The sequence below is a fragment of the Portunus trituberculatus genome, chromosome 23 (assembly GCF_017591435.1).
Source record: "Portunus trituberculatus isolate SZX2019 chromosome 23, ASM1759143v1, whole genome shotgun sequence".
In the NCBI taxonomy this organism is placed as follows: Eukaryota; Metazoa; Arthropoda; class Malacostraca; order Decapoda; family Portunidae; genus Portunus; species Portunus trituberculatus.
Window position 1 is genome coordinate 8,665,270 of NC_059277.1, and position 12,000 is coordinate 8,677,269.

The following is a 12,000-nucleotide window of genomic DNA, read 5'->3' on the forward strand; positions in this document are numbered from 1 at the left end:
TTCCTTACAACACCTGATATTTAGATTTTTTTTTGAGTAGATCGGGGAATGTAATGGAGGAAAACGTGAGACTGAAGTGAATGCGTTGTCATTTTTTTTGTACTTTTTGTCTACGAGTGTACTTTAAAAATTTTTCTTCTTAAATTCATGAGACTGCGAAAAAAAAAAAAAATCTCTAACATTTTTCTATTTTTTTCAACATGTAGTTTTGTAGAGAGACGGAAAAAGAATGTAAAAAGTAAAGAAAGATAGAGAAAGTACCGCTGCTAATAAACACAAGCTGAAGAGAACAGTAGACGAGGAGGAACGAATCTTCGCCCTTACAAACCAACATCTTTTTAAAATTTAGACAGTAAAGCTTAAAACAAACACCCTCGTAAGGACCGACAAGTCTGCTGGTCATTATTCTTCCTCTATGTTTCTTTGTTTTGCCACACCACTAACTCAGCCTGAAATGCGACACTAACACGTCAATGAGGGCCGGATTGAAGCGCTTGTTCGGGGAATTCTTGGCTGCATCGCCTTAGCAAAAGAGACTAAGACACAAGCTGACTGTTTAAAACTCATTCAGGTGATTTTTAAAAGGATCAGAGCGGGAACCTTCCTGACGCACGCACCTCAGGAAAGTAATCGTGTGAGTTAGGGAAGTAACACAGGAACTGGCGGAAATTGAATGTAATAAGACCGGCCGACACGACACGTTAATAACATCAGAAGAAAATAACACTGGAAAAGTTCAAGAAATTATGTACCGATAAGAAATAAATGAATTGTTTAATGCGTAACTTTATTTCTTTCATTGCAGGATTATTATTATTTTTTTTCCCATAATCACTTGCGGGTTTAAAACATTAATTTTTGTACTAAAGTATTTTAAATTATTCCGCAGTCTGAAAAAAAAAGACAGAATTAATCCCTTAACCTTCATTTTTCAACTGCGTGACCAAGCAGGAAATTCTTTACAGTGATTTGAATGTTAGCGATGAACAAGTGTGAAATAATCTATACCAATGAAAAAGAAAAACTAAAAACAGTAAGTCACAAACACAGTATTAGAAATTGTACAAGAAAACCTACATAATAATATAAAACAGAGAAAGAAAAATACATGAGAGAGAGAGAGAGAGAGAGAGAGAGAGAGAGAGAGAGAGAGAGAGAGAGAGAGAGAGAGAGAGAGCACAGAAGGCCAACACGTGCCATTTCACCTCCCGGAAAGCCTTCACTGTCCTCATACTGTCTTCATTATTTGCCTTCCGTCACTCTATCGACTTGGAACAGACAAACACGACTCTTCCTTTCACCCTTTCACGGAATTCTCTCTCTCTCTCTCTCTCTCTCTCTCTGTGTGTGTGTGTGTGTGTGTTAATACTTTCCCCCAGTCTTTGTTCCCTGAGGCAGGAGTGGAGTTTTCTGGTAAATACGTGTATATTGTGTATCTAGTTTGAATCTTTCTGCAGTGTTGCATTGCGTTACAATAAACAGTCATCGCATGAGACAAACACTGATCTACTCTATATATCTATCTATTCACTTCTCTGTATTCTATTTCAACTCTTTCAATGCATTAATTAAGTTTAGCGAACATTCAGAGCACTCAACGAATATTTAGAGAAGCGCGCCGCATACACACACACACACAAACAAGAAAACGAAGATTAATTTTTCTTTGCTTTTCACTGCCATAAGCAACAATTAAAAATAACAAAAACAATGTATGGAATCTATATAAACAGCTACTAGGGAAAATGTGGATAAAACAGTCACTTTCCTATAATTTCTACGCAGTTCAATAAGAAATAAGAAAAAAAAGTCCCCTAGAGTGATTAGAAATGCAGGGAAAACGTGTCATTTAGCAGTGAAGGAGTTAACACAGCGTCCTCTTAGTCCAAACCGCCAGAGATTCTACAGTACCAGTATCCATAGCGAGGATAGTGTAGCTCCAGCAAGCCATATGAATACTCGAGTTACGCTCCAGTTCACCAGAGAGCGGCCGTGTTACACCAAATATTGCCACAGCGCCGCGGGGGTCAGCTAATATAACGTTATTACTATCGGTAACACAAGAATGACGCGGCTCGAGGTATTGGCCAAACATACAAGGCATCGCTGGAACTGGCTGACCTAATTAAGTGTGGGGAGCGAGTGGTATTCTTTCATCGAGAGAGAGAGAGAGAGAGAGAGAGAGAGAGAGAGAGAGAGAGAGAGAGAGAGAGAGAGAGAGAGAGAGAGAGAGAGAGAGAGAGAGAGAGAGAGAGAAACATTTGAAACATTTATTTGTCACCAGTTTTTGTAAAAGTATATGATATAAATGCTATCATAATATGTAATTGATATACAATGAGAGAGAGAGAGAGATAGATAGATAGATAGATAGAGAGAGAGAGAGAGAGAGAGAGAGAGAGAGAGAGAGAGAGAGAGAGAGAGAGAGAGAGAGAGAGGAAAAAAAATGAAGAACGAAGGAACAGGAAGACAAAGAAAATGTAATGTCTCTGCTCGTTATAAGTTCTTAATTTATCAGAGCTTGCCAGTTAGGGACGTGAACATGAGTGGCAGATGAGGTGGAATGAATAGAAAACGGTTCCCTGCAGATGTAGAGAAGCGAAATCTGTCCACTTAGTATTAACCCTTTCAGAACCAGGACGCGTTTCTATATTTATTCTACTTAATATATGGTGATTTTTTACAACTTCAGAAACTTATGTGGGGGATTAAAATAGTGAAGACTGCACCCTTTAATCTTCTGACCTCCATAAACCCTTCTTAATGTTAATAAAATCATCTAATCACACTCAAAACTCATGGTAAAAATGCGTCTCAGTGCTGAAGGGGTTAAATCTCTAATCACTGCTAATCTCGAGCTAGAAATGAAAAGTAACTAAAATGTGTAAGCCGGATGTACTTAAATTGGCCTCTTCCTCTTGGCTTTTCCTCTTCCTCTTCCTCTTTTTCTTCTCCTCCTGGTCTACCTCCTCATCTCATTTTCCACCTTCTTTTCTTCCTAAATATAAACAGTTGACTGAACTTTAATTTTCTTCATGCTAGAGAAGTAAATTAGTCTCCTCTTTTTTCTTTCTCTATCTCTTCTTTTTTCCTCTCACTCCTTTTCATATTCCTCTTCTGATTTGGAAGGAAAAGGAGTTGTTTCTTCATGGTTTTATATCTTTTCTCTTTTTTTCTCTAGTCTCATATTTTTTCTCCTCCTCTTCCTCCTCCTCCTCCTCCTGTTTCTTCCTCTCCTCTTGTTCTTCCTCCTCGTCCTCCTCCTCCTCCTCCTCCTGTTTTCAAGAAAGTATAATGATCTTTCTACTTCCCTTGTGTGTGTTGTGTGTGTGTGTGTGTGTGTGTGTGTGTGTTCTTTGTTCCGTGAAATTTAATGCAGTTTCGTTTTGCGTATTTAGTCTTTGTTTACCTTGCTTTGTGTTTCGTTTTGTTTCCTTCTTTTCTTCCTTTCTTTTCTCACACGTGGAAATTCATGTCATGTTGCAACTCGAGGCAAGAATTTAAGCTTTAGTCTTCTCTCTCTCTCTCTCTCTCTCTCTCTCTCTCTCTCAAATGATGACGAAGAGATAGAGAGAGACAGGCAAGAAGATGGATACACAAGGATGAATAAATAGATATATAGATAGAGAGATAAGTAAATAAATAGATAGATAGATACACAGATGAATAGAGAGATATTTCATTGGATACAAACAAAACATACATTGTCATACCACACAACCAAACCCACCCACTCACACACACACACACACACACACACACACACACACACACACACACACACACACACACACACTCAGACACGCTCACACACAAACACACAGTCGAGAAGCCAAGCACTAACCTTAACCCACAACCCATCACAACAACATACATACAAATAGTGCCACCACCACGCCACTTCAACTAAGATCCACATTCAGAAACGCTTTGCTTTCTCGCCACGACTATTTTCCAAGGCCACGGAGATTAACAGGATTTTCTAGAGTGTTTCTCCAGTTAATAATCTTGTGAATTTGCCTCTAAAATAGCAAAAACACCTTAAAAATCTCGTGTAAATTCAAATAAACGCTCTTGAAATTGTGGAGATGAAGCATAGAAGTGTTTAAGATTACGAGTCTAAGACCTGACAAAGCAAGTCTTCTAAAACCTGCCTCACATTTCACACCTTAAGAGTATTTTGACCGTATGGAAATGCTGAATTCAATGAGTATTTCTTTTTTATGCTAGAGGGGAAGCTGGCAAAGGGCAACAAAATATATAGAAAAAAGGGTCCACTTGATTGCCAGTTCCCTTAAAGATCATAAGAATTATCCAAAATTCTGGGACAAATGTCTTGATCGTACTCATCATGCTATGAACACACACGTATAAACACACAAACTCAAGCGTATCCAGGCACTGAGGGGAATGAAATGTTAAAAATGAGGAGGATTATAGCAGGAGAAATTGGCTTGAAATCTTCTAGTGTTGAAACTTCAGGAATTTTGTTTATGTTTCATCCAATTTTGCCCCCGTAGCTCCTTCGATCCCCTCATTTGCACCCAGATGACTTCTCTCTCTCTCTCTCTCTCTCTCTCTCTCTCTCTCTCTCTCTCTCTCTCTCTCTCCTGTGTCTGTTTGTTTGTCAGCTTAAGAGTTTATCTGTGCATGTGTGTGTGTGTGTGTGTGTGTGTGTGTGTGTGTGTGTGTGTGTGTGTGTGTGTGTGTGTGTGTGTGTGTCGGAATGCCTACGTAACATGTCTACTTACTCGCCTCTCTTGTTTTTTATGCTTACTTTCTTTTATGGGAGTCATCCAATCTCTCTCTCTCTCTCTCTCTCTCTGAACCATTCCTCGTATCTAGGTATGCTCAGTGTGTCTCTCCGTCTGTCTATATGTCTGTCTGTCTGTCTGTCTGTCTCCATCCTCTGCGTCTGTCTGTCACCGTCTGTCGGCGTCTCATTACTTAACATGACAGCCTGACTCACCTAACTAATCAAAGCTGCAGTGGAGGAGGAGGAGGAGGAGGAGGAGGAGGCTAAGAGTAATAAGGAGAGGATGAAGAAGCAGACGACGAGGAAGATAATGATGGCGATGATGATGATGATAATGAAGAGTACTACTAATAATGAAAGTAACAATAAAGAAAAAAAGAAAAGAAAAAGAAAAGGAACCAGAATAAGAACAAAAATCAGAACCTCAGCACCACCACCACTACCCAAAACAACAACAACAACAACAACAACAACAACAAAACGAACCACCAAAAAGCAACACCAGAGAGAGAGAGAGAGAGAGAGAGAGAGAGAGAGGCGGTGGCAGGAGGCGAGGCACACACTGTAGGACCACAAAGCCTAAGTTTACGAGTGCCGTCCGGTGTTTAGGACAGGACTTTGTGGTGTGACGTGACTGTCCCGCCTCTGAGTTTGTCCTTCACGAGATGCGCCAAGAATAGAGAAAAAAAAAATAATAAGAAAAAAAAAAAAATCACTGGTCAGAGGGAAATAAAAAAAATAAAGAAATAGAGAGGGAAAAGTTAGAAATATAAGGAAAATATAGAAAGAAGACTAAAAAATAAGTAAAAAAAAAGAAATTACTAGAAATATAATGAAACAGTAGTAGAGAGAGAGAGAGAGAGAGAGAGAGAGAGAGAGAGAGAGAGAGAGAGAGAGAGAGAGAGAGAGAGACTGATCCCTCTCTCTCCTGATTACTTATTCACACTCTCTCTTCACTCATTCATTCACTTACTCTCCATCGCTCCCTCTTCCTCATTCCCTTCACTTCCTCATTCTCCGATGAGTGACAGACTGATTGAGTCACTCCTTCACTCACATTACTCTCTCGCTTACGCCATTTCCTCATTCACTCATTTCCTCATTCACACACTGTTTCCCTTTTTCCTTCCTTTTATCATTTTTCTCCTCCTCTTATTCATTCGCTCATTGTCCCCTGCTTTCATTCCTTGCATTATTTTCTTTCCTCCTATTCCCTCTTTCATTCTTTTTCATTGTTTTATCTTCACTTATTCACTGCTTTCTTCTTTCATCTCTTTCACAATTGTTTTTTTCTCCTCTTATTCATTTCCTCGTTGTTTCCCTCTTTCATCTGTTTCCTCATTTTCTGTCTCCTTTTATTCATTCGCTCACTGTTTCCTTCTTTTATTCTTTTCTTTATTTTCTCTCTACTTATTCACTGCTTCCTTCTTTAATTTCTTTCATCGTTTTCTCTCTCCATTTATTCATTCGTTTAGTGCTTCTCTCCTTCGTCTATTTCATCATTTACTCTGTTCTCTTATTCATTCGCTCACTGTTTCCCTCTTTCACCTCTTTCATAATTTTCTTTCTCCTTTTATTTACTCGTTTACTGCTTCTCTCACTCATTCCTTTCATCGTTTTCTCTCTCTCTCTCCACTTACTCATTCACTATTTCCTTCCTTCACACGTATTCAGTCATTTTCTTTGCCCCTTATTCTTTTCGTCACTTCCTTCTTCTCTCACTCCCTCTCTCACTCACTCACTCACTCACTCACTCACTCACTCAGCACCACGAGAAATAAATAGCGGGCAGTTTTGCAATTACTTTCCCGTTTTCTTTTGTTTCTCTTTTATTTGTAGTGAAAGTTATTGCATTTTCGCGAGGACGGTCAACTAAATGGCGGGGACGTTTCGCTTCGTTTTATTCCCTCCCCACGTTGTTCCATTTTCATCACAATTTTCCCTGCGGCTTCGCTTCCCGCCGCTGCCGACGAATGAATTGGCGTAAAGAAAATATATCTTTTATAACGCACCTATTATTCTTTTTGTCTTGTTCCAGAATGCTTCAGACACGCTCGTTCATTTTCTCTTCACGTTTAGATGTTTTTATTTTTTTTTTCTATGAGTTTTCTTTATGATTTTAATGAATATGAACTAGCGAGTCGAGAATTAAAGGATTGAATATTGATTTAAAATGACGCCGTTTTCTTTCTTTCCTTTCCTTTATTTTTTATTTTTCGTCTTTCGTATGGTGTGTGTCGTGGATTTCGTGTCGTTTTCCTCAATTCTGTCTCCAGTGAACCAATTCTGTCGCTTCCGTCTTTCGTTTAGGTGTTATGCCTCTTCTCTTCCGAACGAATTGTCACCAAGTGGAGTGAATTAACTTTCTTTCAGTTTCCCTTGCGTTATTCTTCCGTTTTTTACATTCATTTATTCATTTATTTATTCAATTATCCTCGTCTTTCAGCTCCATATCTTTGTTCACGCTCTCGTATGATTTAATTTCACGTTTTAGTTTTTATTTGATTGACGAATTGATATGAAATGGTAAAAAATAAATAGTTTAGCGTTCAAACTGGGATTTAAGATAGCTAAGTTCATTTCTCTCTTCACTCTTCTCTATAATTTTGTCCAAGTTCATTCTGTCAAGTTCGTCTGATTTTATTTTGTTTTGCTTTCAAACGAAGTGTCACCAACTGGGCTAAAAGTCGCTGTCTTTCTGCGTATGTGTCCCCTACATTGTCTTTTTCCACTTTTCATTTGATATCCATTTTTCACGTTTCTTTTTACCTGGTGTCCTTGTTCTTGCTCCGGAATCCTTTGCTCCATTTGTTTGTTCCTCGTTATCCTTAACTTCCTGACTCGTGTTCCCATTTTCCATCGGGTTCTATTTTCCATTTTCCTTGTCCAGTCATTTCTTTTCCTTTTATTCCAATGTTCTCGTTCGTGTTCTTGCATATTGAGTCATTTGTTTGGCCCTGGTCGTTTTAAATTACTCAGTTCGTGTCCTCTCTGATTGGATGTGTGTGTGTGTGTGTGTGTGTGTGTGTGTGTGTGTGTGTGTGTGTGTGTGTAATAGTTTTTTTCATTGCTTTATTTTTCTTTGTATCTTTGTTCTTGTTCTCAAATTCAGTGTCCGTTTCTTGTATATTGCACACGTGTCTTAAAATTAACATATAACTTTTTTTCTGCTTTGTTATGATCTTTTTCATGCTTTGGTTCAATTTTATTTTATTCGTTTACTTATTTTTTGTTTTCCAAGTCGTTATTAGTGTTTTTAAATCTTGTGTTCTGCATCTCTCCGTGTTCTCGATTGTCCTTAACCACTTTCAAGACTGGGACACATTTTTACCTTGAGAGTTGTTTGCGATTACACCATTTTATTGACATTAGGAAGGGTCTATGGAGGTCAGAAGATTAATGGCAACAGTCTTCACTATTTTAATTCCCCACATGAGTTTCTGAAGCTGTTTAAAATCACCAAATCGTAACTAGAATGAATATGAGGTGTGATTAGATAATTTTATTGACATTAGGAAAGGTCTATGGATGTCAGTAGATTAATGGCTATTTTAATCCCTCACATGAGTTTCTGAAGCTGTTTAAAATCACCAAATAATAAGCAGAATGAATATGAAAACGTGTCACGGTACTGAAGGGGTTAACTTCTTGATTCACGACATTTCTTCCTTTCCAATTGTTTTCCATATTATTTTTCAAGTATTCTTTATCCTCTTTTCAAATGACTTCCTTTCCTTATTCGTATCTTTAAAACATTTATTCTGTACTTGCCTATATTTCCGTGTCCTGTTCTTTTTTTCCTTTCTTTACCCATCTCAGTAGTGTCCTTGTCCTTGGCGTTCGTGTCCTTGGAGTTCGTGTTCTTTGAGTCAGTGTCCTTGAAATTCGTGGTTTTGATATCAACGTTCTTATTATCGTGCCATAAGCATCCGTGTCTTTGCTTTCAGTGTCCTTGGTTACGTGTATTTGGCGTCCGTGTCCTTAGCGTTGGTGTCCTTGGCGTTGGTGTCCTTAGCGTTGGTGTCCTTGGCGTTGGTGTCCTTAGCGTTGATGTCCTAAGCGTTGGTGTCCTTAGCGTTGGTGTCCTTGGCGTCGGTGTCCTTAGCGTTGGTGTCCTTAGCGTTGGTGTCCTTGGCGTTGGTGTCCTTGGCGTTGGTGTCCTTGGCGTTGGTGTCCTTAGCATCGGTGTCCTTGGCGTTGGTGTCCTTAGCGTTGGTGTCCTTAGCGTTGGTGTCCTTAGCATCGGTGTCCTTAGCGTTGGTGTCCTTGGCGTTGGTGTCCTTAGCGTTAGTGTCCTTAGCATCGGTGTCCTTAGCATCGGTGTCCTTGGCGTTGGTGTCCTTGGCGTTGGTGTCCTTAGCGTTGGTGTCCTTAGCATCGGTGTCCTTAGCATCGGTGTCCTTAGCGTTGGTGTCCTTGGCGTTGGTGTCCTTGGCGTTGGTGTCCTTGGCGTTAGTGTCCTTAGCATCGGTGTCCTTAGCATCGGTGTCCTTGGCGTTGGTGTCCTTGGCGTCGATGTCCTTGGTGGAGTGTTGGTCTGGCTGGCTCTCGATTCTGATGGAGGAGGGTTCGAATATTTGCGCTTCCAATCTGTTGGTGTGGCTGCGTCTGAGTCCCCGGCAGTGTTACCTAATATCCTCCTGCCTCCTGCCTCCTGCTTCCTCCTACTCCTCCTCCTCTTCTTCTTCTTCTTCTTCTTCTTCTTCTTCTTCTTCTTCTTCTTCTTCTTCTTCTTCTTCCTCCTCCTCCTCCTCCTTCTTGCTTTTTCTCCCTCCTGCCTTCTGCTTCCTGTCCCCAGTTTCTGTTTCTTGTCTGCTGCCTCCTACTTCCCCTGCCTCTTATTTCCTGCCCCTCCCTCCTCCTCCTCCTCCTCCTCCTCCTCCTCCTCCTCCTCCTCCTCCTCCTCCTCCTCCTTCTCCTGCTTCTTCCTTCTCTTGCATGCCTCCTACTTCCTGTCTCCTGTCTCTTCCTCCTCTTACTACCTGTTTCCTCTTCCTGCTTCTTTCCTTCACCATCTCTTTCTTCTCCTCTTCATTATTCTGCTTGTTGATCCTTCCACCTATTGCTCCTGCTCCTGCTTTCTGCCTTCTGCCTCCTCCTCCACCTCCTCCTCCTCCTCCTCCTCCTCCTCCTTACCCTCAAGACCTCTTCCTTCTTCCTTTGCCGCTTGCGTTATTTCTTTCCTTCGCTTTTTCTTCATCAGTGTGTCCTCTTAATTTTGTCCGTGCTTGCTTCCTTGCTTCATTCTTCTTTCTTTGCTTCATTACTTTCATCTATACTCTCCCGTTCTTCTTTCTCTTCGCTTTCTTTCTTTCTTTTCTTCTTTTTCCTTTCATCTTTTCTCCAATAATGTGTCTTCTTCTATGTCTTTTCGTGTCTTTTCTTCTCTTCTTTTTTCTTCTTTCTTTTTCCTTCACTTGTCTCACTTCTCTCTTATTTATTTTCTTTACCCGTGTGTCTTCTTTAATTTTCTTCATTTCCCTCTTCCTTCTTCTCTCCTTCCTCAAGATGGCTTTGTCTATCCTTTCCTTGATTGGTTCCTCATCTCCCTCATTCCTTGAAAAGTTCTCTCTCTCTCTCTCTCTCTCTCTCTCTCTCTCTCTCTCTCTCTCTCTCTCTCTCTCTCTCTCTCTCCCTCTCTCTACAACATACGAACAATCAAATAAGTGAATAAACAATAAATAAAGCGAGAGAGAGAGAGAGAGAGAGAGAGAGAGAGAGAGAGAGAGAGAGAGAGAGAGAGAGAGAGAGAGAGAGAGAGAGAGAGAGAGAGAGAGAGAGAGATGTACACGCTGTTAACGAAGCCAGTCTCTAGGATTTATTTCCTATCTTTTTGGCTTAAGAGGAGGAGGAGGAGGAGGAGGAGGAGGAGGAAGACGACGACCATGGAGGAAGGAAATAATCGAAAGAGAAAGGAAGAAAAAGAATCACAAATACTCTTACATTGTTTCCTTCTCTTCTTCTATTTCCTCCTCCTCCTCCTCCTCCTCCTCCTCCTCATCGCAACACACTCAGACAACTCTCGGCTCCTCCACGCCACGAGAAGAACGAGTCGAGCCAGAAAAGGAGCGAAGGACGAAAGAGAAAAGGAGGAAGAAAGAACACAGCTGAACAAACTCTTTGGATCTAGACAAACAACTTTCCCACAAAGAGAGAGAGAGAGAGAGAGAGAGAGAGAGAGAGAGAGAGAGAGAGAGAGAGAGAGTGCAATTAGGCAATGTCTGTCACCTACAAGCCCCGTATAATCCATCGTCACTGTCTTAATTATTCACTGGAAATTCCATAAAGGAGGAGGAGGAGGAGGAGGAGGAGGAGGAGGAGGAGGAGGAGGAGGAGGAGGAGGAGGAGGAAGGGAAGGCCACAGAATGCCTCCTTCCCTTAGCTACTCCTATGATAAATTGATCCATTAATAGGAAAACAGGTAAATTATTCAGAGAGAGAGAGAGAGAGAGAGAGAGAGAGAGAGAGAGAGAGAGAGAGAGAGAGAGAGATGAAAGAATGGGCCTAATTTGACGTAATCTAATTTAGCTTAATGAAATCTGATAGAAGTCGTCTCTTCCTTCAGTCCTTTCTCTCTCTCTCTCTCTCTCTCTCTCTCTCTCTCTCTCTCTCTCTCTCTCTCAATCTCTTTTCCAGTTCTTGTCTCTCCTTTCCTTCCTGATACTGTCAATTATTTCGTGTTCCTCCTTCCGTATTCTCCTTTCATTTTTTTTCCCCTCTATACTTCTTTTTTTTTATTTCTTCGTGGAATTAAATAAAAAAACGCAAGAAAACGCAAAACACACACACACACACACACACACACACACACACACACACACACACACACACACACACGAACGTAGAACTAGAACTGATCATAAACACACACACAAAAAAAGGAGGATCAAATGAACCTAATTAGCAAAGACCTCAATAATGAAAAAAAAAAAAAAAACAAAGCAAAGATTCAAGTCAATTTAACAGAGAGAGAGAGAGAGAGAGAGAGAGAGAGAGAGAGAGAGAGAGAGAGAGAGAGAGAGAGAGAGAGAGAGAGAGAGAGAGAGCAGCATGAAGACTTCCCTGCCCTCCTGCCACCCTCCCCCGCGCTGCCGCCACCAGGACGACCACAGGACAACTTAATATTCTTCTCCACGAAAAAATACGACGCCTTCTCTCACCCCTAAATGGTCTAAAGTGGGAAGAGGGAGAGAAGGGGGAAGTAAAAGGAGGAGAGAAGAGGGGAAGAGAAGAGGGAAAGAAGA

The 12,000-nt window shown here is 40.7% G+C and overlaps 1 protein-coding gene across 15 annotated transcripts in view; it reads right to left on the reverse strand.

Moving 5' to 3' along the window:
* The window catches only part of LOC123507831 (potassium voltage-gated channel subfamily KQT member 1-like), a 428,798-nt gene that overhangs the window by 81,309 nt on the left and 335,489 nt on the right, over positions 1-12,000 (reverse strand). The window lies entirely within an intron of this gene.